Source organism: Diabrotica virgifera, chromosome 9 (genome assembly GCF_917563875.1).
Source record: "Diabrotica virgifera virgifera chromosome 9, PGI_DIABVI_V3a".
Classification (NCBI taxonomy): Eukaryota; Metazoa; Arthropoda; class Insecta; order Coleoptera; family Chrysomelidae; genus Diabrotica; species Diabrotica virgifera.
Genome location: NC_065451.1, coordinates 173,913,908 through 173,931,766, shown reverse-complemented (window position 1 = coordinate 173,931,766; position 17,859 = coordinate 173,913,908). Strand labels below are relative to the sequence as shown.

Genomic DNA, 17,859 nt, shown 5'->3' with positions numbered 1-17,859 from the left:
AACACAAAACAATATTAGCTAGAATTATTATAGTTTTCCACGATAAGTATATAACATTATTGAAACCTTATGAAGCAGGAAGGACGAGGACGGTTACAAAGAGAAGCTATTAAAGTTTGGTGAGGATAGCAAGAAATTGTTTGATATTGCAACTTGCAAATGTTTAGAGTTCAGAGATTGCAACTGTCCTACAAAAAGAAAGATTCCAATACCGGAACGAAATTTCTTAACCGACCAACGAACTGACCATAATATAATGATTAATAGTTTAGATCGTGAAGCGACCAAAAAAATTGAGATGGATTTACATAGATTACACCAACAAGAGCAACGTGAAGAACAAATAGTCTTGCAAATAGGGGTGGAATCCATTCCTAGTACTTCTAGATTACCTACAACTTCAAAGATACGACCGAATGTTCAACAGCCAGATACATTAAACAAAAGCGGTGAAATTGAGGACTTTCAATCGCAATCGATTATTTCCACTTCTTCACTCACAATGACTGATGTCACATTTCCGGTTGTTGCCAGGACTGTCGTTAACCAAGGAAACAAAGGTGGCGTTATTCGTTTATTGGAAATCAAGTTTCCACCTCCACTCTAATGGTTCATATACCAACTACATGACCAACACGTGGGGAAACCCCTTTTTTTCAGAAACATCACTCATTTCGCATTCAGTTTCCATTAAGTCATTGAAATGTAAACAACTCAATTTGGATCCCACGTGTTGGGAAATTTCAATACATTACCTCAGGGCATTATCCTGGTTGCCATGTGACCATCACAGGGCTTTTTATTGAAGTATGCACTTTTAAGGCAACTATATTACATGTAAATGGTTTTTACCCGGATATTTTTCTTTTCTGGCTCAGCTAGCATCCAGTTTATCTAACACTGATGATGATTTTTTATAAAAATCGAAAACGTTTTGTTGTGATGTAGCCCTTTTAAGGGATTTTAATAAAAAAAAAATTTATACCTTTTACAAAGGATTTTTTTCCAATTTTGTGATTGATGGTATACAGCCAACTACAGGAAAAACATTTTCTTTTCCTTGTGGATTTTTTAGAATAAGTATTGATAAAGATGTAACAAAGCTTGTAAATGATACAAAGTTAAAGGCAAATGCCAAAGACTAGGTATTTATAAAAATTGAAGTATATTGCAGTGCAGGGACAAAGTCCAAACAAATACTTGCACTAAAGGAGAGGCTACAGAGATATGGCTAGAATTTCTGGAAGCATTCGAGACTGAACACGCAAATGGCGAATTTTTGGTAAATGATACGAATAAAGTCAAGGAGCTTATGAAAATGGCTTTGATCCAGGCTCATTTCTTGACAAGTTTGCTTGCTCATCGCTTTAGTGGAAATAAATTTAGTCTTAGTCAAGAGCAAATAAAAACTGGTAGGTACGGAATATGTAGAAACTTCACTTCACATCCAGAAGCATTACCAATTATTATTAATTACCAGGCAAAGTGTGTACCCTTTAATCCATATACATATATTTTCTAAACATCTAATGTACAACCATTGGCATGGTGGCGTTCTATGGTCATACAACATAAAAAAACTCTTCTCATCATACGCTTTAATCAATTCCAAACTATGTAACCGGCTAGGCAATGTCAAAGCTGCTAAGTTGGTTTCAATTTTTAAAGAGCTTAATTCTATAAGTGATCACGTGGCTGATAAAATTGATGACTTAGATTACAAGATTACTATGAGACTAAAACAATTTGAGAAAATTATTAACTCTTGTAAGCAAAATGTTTTGAGTTTTCCAATTTTTGTTGCGTTCCCATTATTAATAAATAAAAATATATTTGTTACAAAGTCTGTATAATAATATGTATAAGATTTTTTTCATATTTATGTATTATTCACAAAAGAAATGAAAAAAAACGCTTGTTTAATTTAAGTGTTTTAAACATGTTTAAAACAGTTGTTTAAAACAAAATGTTTAAAACAAAACAACCCTGCAAATGCGCAACTGTCATGACGGCAATATTTTGAAAATATCACATTTTTAAATGAGATAAACACAAAAATTAATGCTGAGCGCACTTATTTGGGAATTTTAAATTGATAAAAAAGTAAGGCAGATATCATATATACACTAGACTCGTGGGGGGAGTGAGTCAATACCAAATAAAAATACCCTCAGATCTATACCCTCTGAGCCTTAGATATCAAACATTGAGACGATGATTAATATAGTTTATCATTCGATAAGGGCTTCCTTTTTTCCAGTAACTCTCGCATTCCTTCTCCTCGATTCGTTTTTCATCGCACAAACAGCCCAAGATCCGTATTTTTCGGCCATAATTTATTATTTGTTAAATCGTAATCAAAAACACCATATACAAACTTCACGAATTGTTAAAACGTTGACCACACGTTGACCTCCAACTACACTAGCGCCGCCAAGCGGTATCAAATGCGTACATAGCTGCCATTGAGCTAGAATGCTGGGAGAGGTGTCATTTTGCAGCATTTTTAAAGTTCTTTGCAGTGATATACAGGGTGTTTGGTAGGTCGATGTTACTAGTTTGATATAGGTACCAGATACACTGATACTGAAACAGTTATCAGTTATCATGAGTAAACACATACAGATATAAAATTCAAACAAGTGTTGCAACAGCTACCTTATGCACAGAAAACTTCAATTTTTATCAAATATGTTCATTTGTATTTTGCTTTGTTTATGAAATCACATAGGTATATACTTCATCTAATTTACTAACCGTTGCACGTCATCCGCGTCATAGCCTGTGACGTCGCATGATACCAACACGAAATATTTAGGCGGTAGGTGTGTTCTTTTTTAGAATCACGTTGCCGAATACACTGGAATTACAGCCACTAGACATATTTTATTATATACGCGTAGAAATAATATTTGAAGATTTCTATTAATGTTAACCTAAAGAAATACACAATAATATGTTTCCATTTAATTTGTATAAATGGATTATACAGCGTTTTTATGAAGCACATTTACCCGAATCACACTGTAACTGTAATTGAACGAACGTGACATTTTAGAATAAATTGGTAACATTTATTTGACAGTTGCGGTGATGTCACTTCATATTTGTTTATATTCTTTACTATAAGTATCTGTTTTATTACATTTACTGTTTTTATTATTTACTTTACTATAAAAACCTCCTCTACTATAAAAATATAAATTTCACCTAATTTTATCACGACTTGGAATAATCGAGGTATCTGACAACTTTTTTAGTTGTTATTGTAGACATATACAAAGAAACCTACCGGCTTCATGCCAAGAGTTCGGAGCCGTTTTTTAATTATTAACAATGCAGTGCAAAAACGCTTGCACTGCAAATCTTAAAAGATTATAACTTAATTCTTGTTCTCTATTTCTTAAGTTTTTACTTATTTACATTGAATATTAATTTGTTTTGTTGTATAATCCACGTTTACAATAATTATGTGATCTATTTGATTTAAAATGGATTCAGGATTTTTTTATACTTTGGCAACTATGTCAACTTAGATCTCTGGCGTACATAATGACGTGCAACGGTAAGTAAATTAGACAGACTGTAGGTACTTTTGGTTGAATAATATTTTTGACAATTATTATAGCCTGTAAATGTTTTTTCCTAAATTAAATAAAACAGTTGGTCAAACACTTTGAAAAACAAGTTAATATAAACACTCTTTACTTTTAACAGTCAAATGTAGAAGTACACAACACACATGAAGTACACAACTAACTCTTGTACGCAAAAACCAAGGTAAACTTCTGGCAATAAGTTTGTTGGCAATGAATCTTGATGCAACCAGTTAAATAAAACTATTTTTATAGTTTTCGAGTAGTTGGTTAACTAGTAGAAATGCAGTAGTTTCAACACTTTTTTACATTAATAATTTCATATTTGTGGAAAAATGTAAATAAAATATACTTCTTTTTAACCTTTAATAATTAACTAATCATCTCCTAAGTTCGTTTAAACGAGAATAATGAGTGTGATTGGGAACTACCTTTACACTTTCCCATATAATTCAATGGCTGTATACACTACTCACGACACTAAACTCGACCTCCAACAAAGAAACTTGACTGATCACTGAATTGTATTTAAAAAAAATTGCCAAACACATAAAAAAAGAAATAACACTAGCTTTTAGGACAAACAACAGCTTAAGAAAATATATTAACACGTTCCCTGTCACGTTGGTCCCATGGGACCAAACCAACACTATAGCCTTAATGCACCATGTTGGTCCTATGGGACCAACACCTTTTTTAACGCTTGTTAGACTGCTGGTTCATAATAATGTCTAATATCTCAGACCAAAAGATCCACGTGTCCTAGAAGGTATACAGGGCCGCGCCGTGCTATCGGGAAGGAGATCAAGAGGACGATCATCAACTAGATGGTCTGACCAAATAAAGCATTCAGCTGGAAACTCATTCTGCGAAGCTCTTAGAGCAGCTGAAGATAGAGACCAATGGAGAAACATTGTTAGGAATATTGGAAGAAATCACGATCCTCAGTAATGGGGAAACGACAGGAGAGAGAGCCGTGCTATGATGCGGCGAGGCAGACGCAGAATCACAAGGAGGCGGCATAAACAGTAAAATAAAAAAATTGTCAGATTGTGTATGAATAGAAAAAATAGAACTATAGAAAAAATGAAAAGTTAAAAAAATTGCAGAAAATGTTGTTCCGAATTTCCAGCTAAGCCAGGAGAAAAAAGCGTTTATTTGACTACGAAAAATCTGTGGACGAGCTCTTAACAGATGAAGCTTTTGAAATAAATTTGTTCGTCTATATTTTAGACATTGCCGTTAATGCTTTTTTGAAAGAAAGAAGTTTTTCAAAATTAAAAACTATTTACGAAGCTCCATAGCACAAACAAAACTAAAACATTTAGCACTTATTTCAATAGAGTTCTCACAAGCTGCCACACCTATCTATCCCCACTAGACTACACCAATCTGATTGACGAATTTACCAAAATTAAAGTCATAAGGGTAAAATATAATTTGTGTAAATGTTACTTAAGAGCATAAACACAAAATTTGTTTGCAATGCTTTTTAAATGTATTCACTTTTTTTCGAATCCTCAAAAAACTAATAAATATTCTTGAAATATTTAAACGCCGATTGAAAGAATACATTCTTAACGAGAGATGAAATTCCCTTGGAATAAACAAAAGGTTTCTTTTGAATAAGATATTTGAAATTAAAAATTACACTCAATTTTCTTTTTTTCGCCCTGTAAATTATTCAAATAGACATTATAGAGATTTTCGAGGACTTTCGGCCCTCGGTAATAATGTAATATTTTATTCTGCATTTATATTTTTCAAAAATACTAATCAGTTTTCTCAGAATTCGAAAAAAAAAGAATGCATTTAAAAAGCATTTCAAGCAAATTTTGCGCCTACCCACTTAATGTAGTGTTAATACATACATTTCATTTAATTTAAAGTATGTTTTGTTTTTAAAATAAAAGTTTTCGTTCATTTTGTGTAGTTTCTTTCAATAAAATAAAAGTTGAATTTCAATAATATTTAAGGGGCGGCATTTCGAAGACTTGTATCATATTGAAAAGATGTACCGCATGGCTCTGAAGGTATATATATACTGTAAGAATGGCCCATTCAATTATTTGAAAATAGTACCTCGTGGTCCCAGTTATTTGGCAGGAAGTGATAATAAAGGAAATAGAATTTTTAGTAAACTGTATTTAGAAACTCTTACACATACAACATACAATGTATGACATATGTACATAAAAAATTATGCATAAACCTCACTAAAACAATTTATACAAAAACGTAACTGATTTTCACAATTTTCACAATATGCCTTGACTTTTTTGGTTTTGTTTATGGCATATTTTCCCCATTTGCGGTACCTATGGGTTTCCCTCTTTCTTCACTTTAATGTGTCTTTCTTCACTATGTTGTGTTATGTGTTTCTCACTGCAGTGGGATCAACGGCGTGTAGAGGCAACAAAGGGCTTCAACGAGTTGGTCTGACGGGATCAACATGGTGCTTAAAATTTTTTTCGTAAATAAAAATTAATTTTAACGAAATAATTAAATGGCAAGGCGAGGCATATACAAAAACTACAGTATAATAACATTGGCCCGTAGAGGCACATATACAAAAATATGGCTGGCAGGGAAAAACGAAAGAAATTACACCAGCTTTCAGGACAAACAACAGCTTAAGAAAATATATTAAGAACACAAGAGTCAGAAGAAATAGCACTTACACAGTGGTGTATACAAACTGACATGTGGTGATTACCCAAAAACTTACATTGGACAAACTGATAGAACATTTAACAAACATATAGCAGAACACAAAAAGACTTTCAATAATACAAAAACATATTCTATCTACGAACTTCACCTTTTGGATAATAATAATTCTTTTAATGGCCAATTTCAAATTCTTCATAGTCAAAATAAAAGCCTAGGGTGTGTAAAATATCATGATACTGAAACAGTTATCATGAGTAAACAGTAAACACATATAGAGATAAAATTCAAACAGGTGTTACAACAACTACCTTATGCACAGAAAATTGCAATTTCTATCAAAATAATATGTTCATTTCCTAATGTTTTCATTGTGTTAATATGTTGATATGTATGTTCATATGTGTATAGAATCTGGAATCTAGTCCAGAGAAATAAGATTTTTCTCGTGACACATCCCCCTCCAGGCTGAAACAAAAATTTTTGAGTAGTATGGACATCTATATTTCTATATTAATAACCTATATGTTTCCTGCAGCCGATTTTGATGATATACATAGTTATAAACAAATGAAGATCAAAAAACGGTAAATTTTCGCTTTTTTCGTCTGTTACTAAAAAGCGAAGCATTCTACTTAAACAAATTTGAGAATAAGAAACTCATAAATCATATAAAAAACTTCAATATGGCTTTCGCTGACTATGTCTATCCTTATTTGTTGCTTAGAAAATTGCAAAATAAGTCATAAATTTTGAGATTTTATAAACGTTCATAACTAATGTAAAAATTAAGTTAGAACCTTCTATTACACGGAATGCTGAAACTTCTGTGGTTAAATTATATTTTAAATTTCAAAGCAATTGGTCAAAAAGTACACCGAGAGAAAAAATTTCTTGACATAAAGAAACTTTATTAATATTTAAGAAAGATCGACTTGGCATATTGCCTAAGAAATATATCTTTGTATGTAAGATAAAATTTTCTAAAATATTTCAAATAAATTCTACTATAGCCAAAGAAATATATCTTAAACATGATTGAACTATCACTTTCTGGCAAATTTCAAACCTATTTATCAGAAAGAAATTACACTTGATGTTAATTAATTTTATTAGTCATAAAAATATATTTTTTACATATTAGAAAACTATTCTTTCTGAGCAATAATATTTCTTAGTAAGGATTATTATTATTTTACTATTAATAATTTATTTATTTAATGTTAAGAAATATATTTCGCAGAGATAAACGTATATTTAAAGTTAAATTAATATTTCTTAAAAATAAAGTGATATTACATACGGCGAAATAAATCATTGTGTTAAGGTAAAATCATTATTTATTAATAAAACAAGATATAAAACGTTATTATTACATACAAATATTTTCTCCACTCTTAAACCACTGGCTTCTACCATCTTCTACACAACAATAAAAGGATGGAGAGGCAAATCCAACTTCCTCAAATGTTCCTTCTTTTGTTAATAGCACTTTGTATATCAGCAATTCACTAAAACAAAATCGTTATGAAGAAAGAGTAAACTTACTTTAATAAAAAAAATTTATAATGATATAGATATTTATTTTGACAAATTTAGGAAATACAAAAAAAAAACAAATACACGGCCCCACATAAGAACTATTAATACTAATAAATAATCAATCACATTTAGTTTAAACATGGCATTATTTAACCTACACATCTTTGTTTATTTTTTTCTTTTTGTTAATGAAATATTAATTATTTATCTTTATAATATTAAGTCACACAATAAACATTGTTTAGCTAAAAGAAGAGGGAAAATACAACCAATGTAAAACATTGAAGCAAACATAATAAAATGTAATTTTCTTAATTTTTATAATCAGAAAGAGACAGCATACCTAATCATTAAGAAATTTTATTACGGGAAAGTATTATTAGGTTACATCTAAGTCATTTAATACATATTAACTAATTCACGGTTTTCGGCAATAACATTTCTTAGCCATAAACATATATTTCTTTTAGACTAACTGATTTCTTTATCTCAAATAAATTAACAGAACAAATCCTCAGCGTTGCACCCGCCATGTTTGATATAGCGTTGTATTGTATATTTTTATAGAAGACGATACATTGAAGAAACGTATTATAGTTGATACATAAGTATACACATTTTTAAAAAGGTACTTATCTACATGTATGAAGTTCTACCATTTCTGGAAGGCCCAGCAGTTGGTTAATAACTCCTTTCTTAATATTGTTCTGAAGCTATATATTATATCATTCTGTCCCAGCTTTAAATTGTGGCATATTTCCCAGTTAGAATAATAAGCTCCTTTATTTCAAAGTCGTCCATCATTATACCTAAAAAACATATAAAGATACTATTATGTTTCTTTTTTAACCATTCGGATACGCAACAATATTATTATTACATCTTAAATTACTCAATTTACTTTTATTTAATACCTATATATGTACGTACCTTCAAAATATCCGTTAATTTTTAAAGTACACCAATAAATCCAACATCCATCTATATGAACATGAACATATCACGCCATCTTGACAAACACTGACGACTAAATCATAAATAGTTAATCTGCGCAATTCTTTTGTGGAAGAAAATCTCTTTGCAAGTAACATTTCGGCATTAATGACAAAGTTTTTATTTTATTTATTTATTTATTTATAAAAATCCAAACAGGTCCTAAAACCTTTTTACATGGACAGTTATAATCATAAACTTTATATAACAAATATAACTAATATATACAGTCATTAGCACAACTATTGATAGGCAGATATAGAAGACTTTAACACAAAAACAGCTAGACTAATGATATCTATTATCCATCTACTAGTTTAAAGTGCTCTTGCACTATATGTCTATAGCAACCAACTGACATTGTAAAATCAATGTTTTTTACTAAATTTATATTGTTCGCTAGTTTCAACATGGCCTCTAGAGGAGAGCAAACAGATGTTCTTATTTTTCCAAACAACAACTGATATCTCGTTGCTTTTCGAGGAACATTAAATGGTATCCGCATTCGTAAATCAATTGTACCTGAAATATTATTAATTATTTTATATAAAATCATTGCCGTTACAAATTTGCGCCTACTAGTCAAAGACAAAACTTCAAATTCTTCCCTTAGCATGGTTGATCTTATGGTTCCATAATCAGGCCATCGATGATGTTTTTTGAAATACAAATAACGAAGAAACTTATTCTGAACTTTTTCTAGTGCCTCTAAATGTACTTGAGGTTGTTGTCCCCAAATAATGGAACCAAATTCTAATATTGGTCTAACTAAAGTATTATATAATATTTTTATTCCCTTAATACTAGTAAAATCGCAAGTTTGTCGACATATAAAACCCAGCATACGGTTCGCTCGTTTTGCAGCTTTACCAATATGTGTAGCAAATGACAGTTGATTATTATAAATCAAACCCAAATCCTTGACCTCACTGGTCCTTTTTAAAACATTCAGTCCTATTAAATAATCAAATACTATTGGTTCTCTTTTACGGGTAATAGACATAACGTAGCACTTATTTATATTGAATTTGATCTTATTATTGTCACCCCATAATAATATGTTCTCAATATCCCTTTGAATCATTACGCAATCCCTAACAGTTTGAATTATTTTGAATAACTTAAAATCATCTGCAAATAATAAGTAATCTGAATACTGGATGACATTTGCTAAATCATTTATAAACATTAAGAACAAAAGTGGTCCAAGATTAGACCCTTGTGGTACTCCCGAGTTAGCCTTAAATTTACCAGAAGTATTTCCATTGTGTTTTACAACAAAACTCCTATTCTGCAAATAACTTTTAAATAACTTTATTAGATTATCAGATAACTACTACAGAGGGTATTTCTGAAGAATTATTTCTTGTGGTTTAAAATATTTATTTGATTACAAGAAAATTTCTTGTTCACAAATATAAATATGGATTAACTTAACATTATATTTCTTATACTGCAAAATATTTGTAATTTTCAATTTAAGAAATAAAAACTTTAGGATAAGAAAATTAAATGTAACCATTAATGCATTTCTTAGTATTGAAGAAATTATCTGTAAGAAATTATTGAGTTGTGTTTAAAAAACTCGTTTCTTTATATGTGAACCGGTATGTTTAAGTTAATAGGATATGTTAACGTTTAAGAAATATTGCTCAAAGAAATCGGTGTTTTAGGAGAAAAGAAATTGTTCTCTCGGTGTAGTTTAAAAGTTATTTAATTTATTTATCCCAAATTTAATTTTTTTGCAACACAAAAACTCAGAAAATTATGAGGTTACAGTAATACTTCGGACAGTTTATGAAAGAAGAACATTTATACTATTAACTTAATTAAAAAAAATGACAAAAAGTAATTTTAAACAGTGTAAAATTATTTTGCAAAACATGTCGATTTTCTGCTTACTTATAAACAATTAGAATAATTTTTTAAGTTTCCTGTAGAAAAATTATTTTTACACATTTAGAAAGACTGAATTTTTATACACATTTAGAAAGAAAAACATTGTCCTAGGACAATTAGGGACGAAGTTAGCCCCCACTTTTTTTAATCCACGTGTTCTTGCAAAATAATTTTGCAATATTTAGAATTATTTTTTGCCATTTTTTTTAATTAAATTAATAGTGTAAATCTTCTTCTTTCATGAACTATCCAAAGTATTACTGTAACTTCATCATTTTCTGACTTATAGTGTTGCAAAAAAATATATTTGGGAAAAACAAATTAAATAACTTTTAAACTATTTGACCAATTACTTTGAAATTTAGGGTATGATTTAAGCGCCATAAGGCTCAGCATTCCGTGTAATAAGAAGGTTCTAAGTTAATTTTTAAATAAGTTATGAACATTTATAGAAATGCAAAATTTATGATAGGGTCACCTAGGAGTAGTGTGAAGTAAAAAAGTAAAAATATGCAAATTTGATTTTAAAATAAGAAAATATATATTTGCTTCTAATTGAACGGTTTCAGATTTTTAATGAAGACTTTCTGGTTAATTGTCACAATCATTGCACAGTGAATATGCATGTTGCATTTTTAAAATTCCTTCTACATTATGTTTTATTTAAGAGGGTAAGGTGTCACACTATCCCTTCATTATGGGGTTACTGTGACTAGGATTAGGGATAGTGTGACAACTAGCTTTTTTGCCATTTAAAAGCACCTAGGATTGAATATGCCTTGGTGTGACAAAGAAAGACATTACAAAAATATTGTAATAATTTTTGGCATTTAAAAATTCGACAATTTTAGAAAAAAAATGTGAAATCTCTCATTTAAAACACCAATTTTTTATTAAAGTAGGTATTTTATTGAGAACCTTTTCTTAGTTTACAAATTCAGTAACATCTAACATTCGAAAACATCAACTTTTCCATTAAAAGTATACCGAATTCTTTCACCATTAAGGGATATCGGATCCATCAATATTCCTATAATCTGAGACATTCTAATAAACGAACTGTCTTTCATTAACAACAAAACTCTTTTTATCCTTATCAACACTTCTTAATCCTACCACTTCTATTTCATCTTTAATGTGATCAAAGTTTTCAATTACACACACACATACCTAAAAGCAGTTCTACACCGCTTCCCACCCATAAAAGTTGCAACTATAAAAGAGCCTTGTTTAATATCTTCTTAAGATATATCTTCTATCTCCTCATCACTGTCTGATTCATCTTTCTTTGACTTTTTCTTAATTGTTTTTGGACAGGTTTTCTGTTTACCTTTAATGGACTCAGCCCTTTTGTCTTTAAAGAACTGATGTACATGTTCTTCTTTTGTTATTATTTCTGCAATATCAGATCTTCGTTTAACTTTCTTTTTTATGCTAGTTTGAACTATCTTTTCCAGAAGGATATGCTCAAACACTTTCCGTGGTGTTTCTTGCCCAACAGAAAGTTCGGTGATTTGACACCGTTGTAATGGACTGGAGGATTGGCCAGTGATTTGATGCTCTTTTAATAGAGTGATAGATGATGAACCAGCGATCCCTTACTCTTCTGATGAACGGTTGCAAGTTACTATCAACCATAACCTGAATAAACTACGGTAGTAAGTGGTGATAGTGTCACATGTCACACTATACCCATGTTTCACTGTCACAGAAATACCACATTGTGAAAATCTGTGGGGTTACTGTGACATGCCTAAAAAAATAATGGATAAAGACAATTGGGCCTTTAAAATAAGTTTAAATGTTTAAGATAAGTTATGCAATTCCATGCAGAGAAAAAATCATAATTAAATACAAATAATTTTGAAGAAATCCAAAATTTGGACTAATATATCAGAATTTCAAATTCGAATTAAAATACATACATAAATAGATACTATGATTTTAACCTAATAAACAGAAGGAACTGAAACAAATTTTTTTTAATAATCTGTTGAAATGCAATAGAAGTGTAATATAACATCATATATAAAATAAAAGCACAATATAAATTAGTATTTAATGTTGTCACACTAACCCTAGGTGAACCTATATTTTGCAATTTTCTAAGCAACCAATAAGGATTGACATTCAATAAACGAGAGATCAAAACGGTCACTGAAATGGTTACTGGACATTGCCGTTTAAGAAATCACCTATACAAACTAGGTAAGGTGAATGAACCATGGTGCAGAAAGTGCGAAATGGAAGAAGAAACTGCCATACACATACTATGCCATTGCAGTGTGATAGGTGATGTAAGGCAGGACTTCACTGGTGAAATGAGGTTTGAACCAGAAGAGATCCTAAAACTACCAATAAGAAAACTGTTGGCCTTCGTTGAGGCCACAGGACTTATTAAAGTTTAAGGAGAAGAACAGGGTTTGGTACAAAGGTGTTATGACCAAGTGCCAGAGACTCACAAGTCTCGTCTGAGTTAAAAATAAGAAGGATTGCCATATTCAGCATACTTCATATTGAAGTTTTTTATAGGATTTAAGAGTTTCTTACTCTCAAATTTGTTTAAAATGTTTAAATTTTTGGCAATAGACGAAAAAAGCGAAAATTTACTGTTTTGTGATTTTATTTGTTTATAACTATGTATATCATCAAAATCGGCTGCAGGAAACATATAGGTTATTATTATAGATGTCCATACTACTCAAAAAATTTGGTTTCGGCCTGGAGGGGGTTGTGTCACCAGCAGGATACTGTTTTGCTTATTTCTCTGAACTAATCAGGTTAGTTATAATTCCTGAATGGAAAATATTTTTGACATAATATAACCTGTAGATCCTTTTTCCTAAATTAAATAAAATCATTTGGTCAAACACTTCCAAAACAAGTGAATAAAAACAGTGTACTTTCTATATACAAAACAAAAGTACAAATACACAAAACAAAAGTACAAATACACAAAACAAATGAACTAATAAGTTATTACACATTGCAATAATTTCAAAGCTTTATTTTCATCTTTCAACTTACTTAATTCATTCAAAGCTTTAACTCTTGTAAACAAAAACCAAAAACCAAGGTAAACTTCTGGCAATAATAAGTTTGTTGGCAATGAATCTTGAAGCAATATGTTAAATAAAACTATTTTTAAAACCTATACCAAATACAAATATTGTTTTTGTGAAAGTCTGTCTATGAACATACTGGAATTATTTAAAATAAATATAAATAAATAAGTGTACTTTTAGTCAATCTACACTGAATTATGGGAAAATCCAAACTGCAAGTGTTTTTGAGGGTCAACTAATCATACCTTTAAATAGAAACAGTAGTTTGAACACTTTTTTTACATTAATAATTTCAAATTTGTGGAAAAATATAAATAAAATATACTTCTCTTTCTCTTTTATTATTTAACTGACAATATTCTATGTTTATTTCAACGAGAATAATGAATTTAATTGGAAAATCTCTTTTCACTTACCCATAAATATAATTAAATGGCAGTACCTATACACTACACTCACTAAACTCGACCTCCAAGAACGAAACTTGACTGATTACTGAATTACTTTACTGAATTGAAAATTGAATTTACACTGACTCGCGTTGTAGGTACCGCTTACCGCTATCGAATAGTAAACAAAACAAATCAAGCAGGCGGAAAACCGAATAAATAAGTGAATAAAATCGATTAAATGGTTCAGTTACAAGAGCCAAAAATGTTTTTGTTTTTTGTCTATGACCGACGTATATTCGCACGTTACTGTAGAGTAGGCGGTGATTCTATTACTCTGTTTGCTAATATGTACCCAACAACAGGTAATTTATTTTTAGTTTTAATTTAATTAATTGCCATTAATGAAATTTAGAGAGCCACTGGCTGTTTGGACTTATTTATTTTTAAGGTCAACATTTTCAATGTGTTCATTTCACCGACCTGTTCGTTTACATAACACCGGACACCGAGTACGTACCACGCACTGCACCTTGAGCAATATGAGCACTAAACAAAACAATAAACAAACGAAATCTCCCATTTCCCCCATAACATCGATGCCAATTCGTCGAAAAGTATTAACAAAACGAGATTTTTTATGTTGTAAAACAAGTTACGTTTACATCTAATCTAGCATTTTATATAGTACTTTTTTTATAATACTAACAATGTTATAAATTTTTAAATGGGATAAATTACATCGATATGGGTTGACATTGACAAGCAACATTTAACTTTGAATTTAAAAGTTTATTATATTTTATACATTTGACAACATTGCGCTACTATCCGAGTTTTCTTTTAACCTCGAAGTTTTGACAGATCCGTGCTATACGTCTATCCCTTTCTAATATACATTAAAAAATGTTTGACTCTTACACTGATCAGGGCCGGTTTCGGTTAGTTTTTATTTGATTTTTGAATATTACTATTATTTTGTTTTTATGAATGGTTTTATCACTTAATAAATGCACATATCTCTCAGATATATCCAATTAGCGTCATTTAAAAGTCAAATCCACCAAACATATGTATTTTAATTACGATTTTTCTCGATGGCTCGAAGTTAGTATTAATTTTTTTACAGCAGATTTATCTACATAGGTACAGTTACGATCATTGAATAGTTTACAGGCTTATAGCCACTTTACACGATGCAACTAATTGCGCAATTAATTGCACAATTTCTTGCAGCAATAGAAATTGCATCGTGTCATACGCGAATTGCACAGAAAAGCTGCAACTTGCAAGTTGCAGCTAAATAGAACATGTCCTATTTTTCATGCAATTTTTTCTGCAATTTGGTTATATTTTTAGTAACTTTTAAGGCTACACTGTTTGTTTTGACATTCTGTCATCCTAAATTTCAAACTAAACAATTTTTGACAAAAGTAGAGGAACTTTTTACCAATTTCACGCTTCACAGATAACATTATTCTGGCGGATAACTTTAACATAGAAAAAAGTGTTGTGTGATTGAACTTTAATTATGCAACATATAGGGATTAAGGAAACTATATTCTATTTTTATTTCTTTTGTATTTAACAACTTGTTTCCTTTTGTAAATGAATAATGTATTATAGGTATACTTGCATTAGGTATTAATTGATTTTGTTATACACATAATACATATTATAATTTTTTCAAATTATAATCTAACATTTTTAATCTAAAGTGCACTTTACATCAACAATAAATTGAACAAGAAATTGACCAACTTCTTCAAGGTCAAATTTGACTTATACAAAATACAATTCTACATCCAATTTTGCCGTGAATAAAAAGAAAATAAAGAAATTTGACAAAATAAAACATATCCAATTCTTCTATTTCATCAAATTCCTTCATTTTCTTTTACAAACCATACATTTTGTACACGTCAAATTTGGCCTTGAATAACTTTGTCAATTTCTTGTTCAATTTATTGTTGATGTAAAGTGGACATTATACAGTGCTAGTCAAAAGTCCGTACCCCCCTCGTATCTTTTGAACGGTTAAACCTATAATAGTGAAATTTAAAGGGAGGAAATAAACGGACGTAAGCTTCTTAACTAGTAATGACAGGTGACGTAATAGTGACAGCCCACATAACAATTTCATGTTCTTAGTAGATTCATAGAACATACTTTTCAGAAAAAGTATATACTTAGAATATGCGTAATTACCATTGCGAATGTGCAGAGCATATACTGAGTATATACTACATTACAGTACTTAAACGTTCTATGTATATACTTAGAATGTACTACCGCACTTCTTTTCAGTATATACCAAGAACATACTTTTTAGAAGATTCTAAGGAGGTGCTATAAACCTTCTATTTATATACTTAGAATGTACTATCGCACATATTTTTAGTATATGGGAGGAACATTCCAAGGAAGTGCTATATACCTTCTATGCATATACTTAGAATGTACTATCGCACATATTTTTAGTATATGGGAAGAATATTCCAAGGATGTGCTGTATTTCTCAGAAGTATGTTTTCAACATCACCCAATCTCATCCTATAGGTTCTACCAAAGAATACTAACACACCCACTGGGTGTGTGTATTCTTTGGTTCTACTAATATATTATAGTTACATATTCTAATTGCATATGAGAATGTAGTTATTACATTCTACAATATTACGTAAAAAGTAAGTATAAAATATATAAACTTTAGTTAGTTATATAGGTACCTATGTATAATAAATATTATATGGGTAAGTAGCCTATATATAAAATATAAGTAATATATTTAGTTATTATGTGCACATCAAAATAAAAATGCTGCTTATATAATTATATAATAGCCAAATATATAAATATGTATGTAAATTACTAAAATTTATAGGCGTCTATATACATTATACATACTTTTACTTACTAGGTATTTAGGAAATATTGAAGTACCAATATGAATTTATTATTTTCAAACTGCTTTTTATGTTCTTAAAAATGTTTTAGTCCTTGTAGCTAGAAATACTTGGTCCTACCTAACATCGTAGACATAAATGCATAACTGTACTGGAAACTATTTTCATATAATTTTGCTCTTTTGTTACCTACCCCCTTCCCTTGTGCAGGTATAAAATGCAATGCAAGGGTCAGAATGGCCGTTTCCGGATTCCCGAAAATTATAGGTAAAAATACTTAACGCTTATGGTATAAACTCAAATCAAAATGGTATTTCATTTCAACTGAAAACGAAACGAGAATTTCTCATTTTTCTTCAATAGAATTAAGTTTTAAACTTTTTACCATACAATTAAAACGGTTTAAAAAAAATGAATTAGATAGTTCAGTAGTACTTACCAAAATACATAAATTTTATTAATTATTCTTAATGCGAAGTTGATAATCTATAGGCTAACATATTATTCTTCTTCCTATAGGTACATATAGTATATTCTTTTTAAGATATTTTAAAAGTATATACAAGGATGTGTTAAGCATATACTTTTGCATATACTTACGCATATACTAAGAATATTCTATTAAGGTATATTCTAAGAATAAACTTTTACGAACATTCCGAGATACTACGTACCCGAATGTGCTCAGTATATTCGGTGCAAGAATATTCTTTGAGGCACATGCAAAGAACATGAAATTTAGAATGTTTTTTATGGTACATGCTATGCTTGTACTACGCATATACTAAAAAGGATATAC

The 17,859-nt window shown here is 30.1% G+C and overlaps 1 protein-coding gene across 2 annotated transcripts in view; it reads right to left on the bottom strand.

Annotated features, from left to right (window-relative positions):
* The window catches only part of LOC126891928 (probable ATP-dependent RNA helicase DHX35), a 396,116-nt gene extending 381,400 nt beyond the window's left edge, over positions 1-14,716 (bottom strand). Inside the window, exon 1 of one of the 2 annotated variants that reach the window (XM_050661273.1) lies at positions 14,182-14,716. The gene's annotated coding sequence lies outside the window, so the exon portion shown is untranslated. The remainder of the gene's footprint in view (positions 1-14,181) is intronic. The other variant, XM_050661274.1, reaches the window with a different exon arrangement.
* Between the last annotated feature and the right edge of the window lie 3,143 nt (positions 14,717-17,859).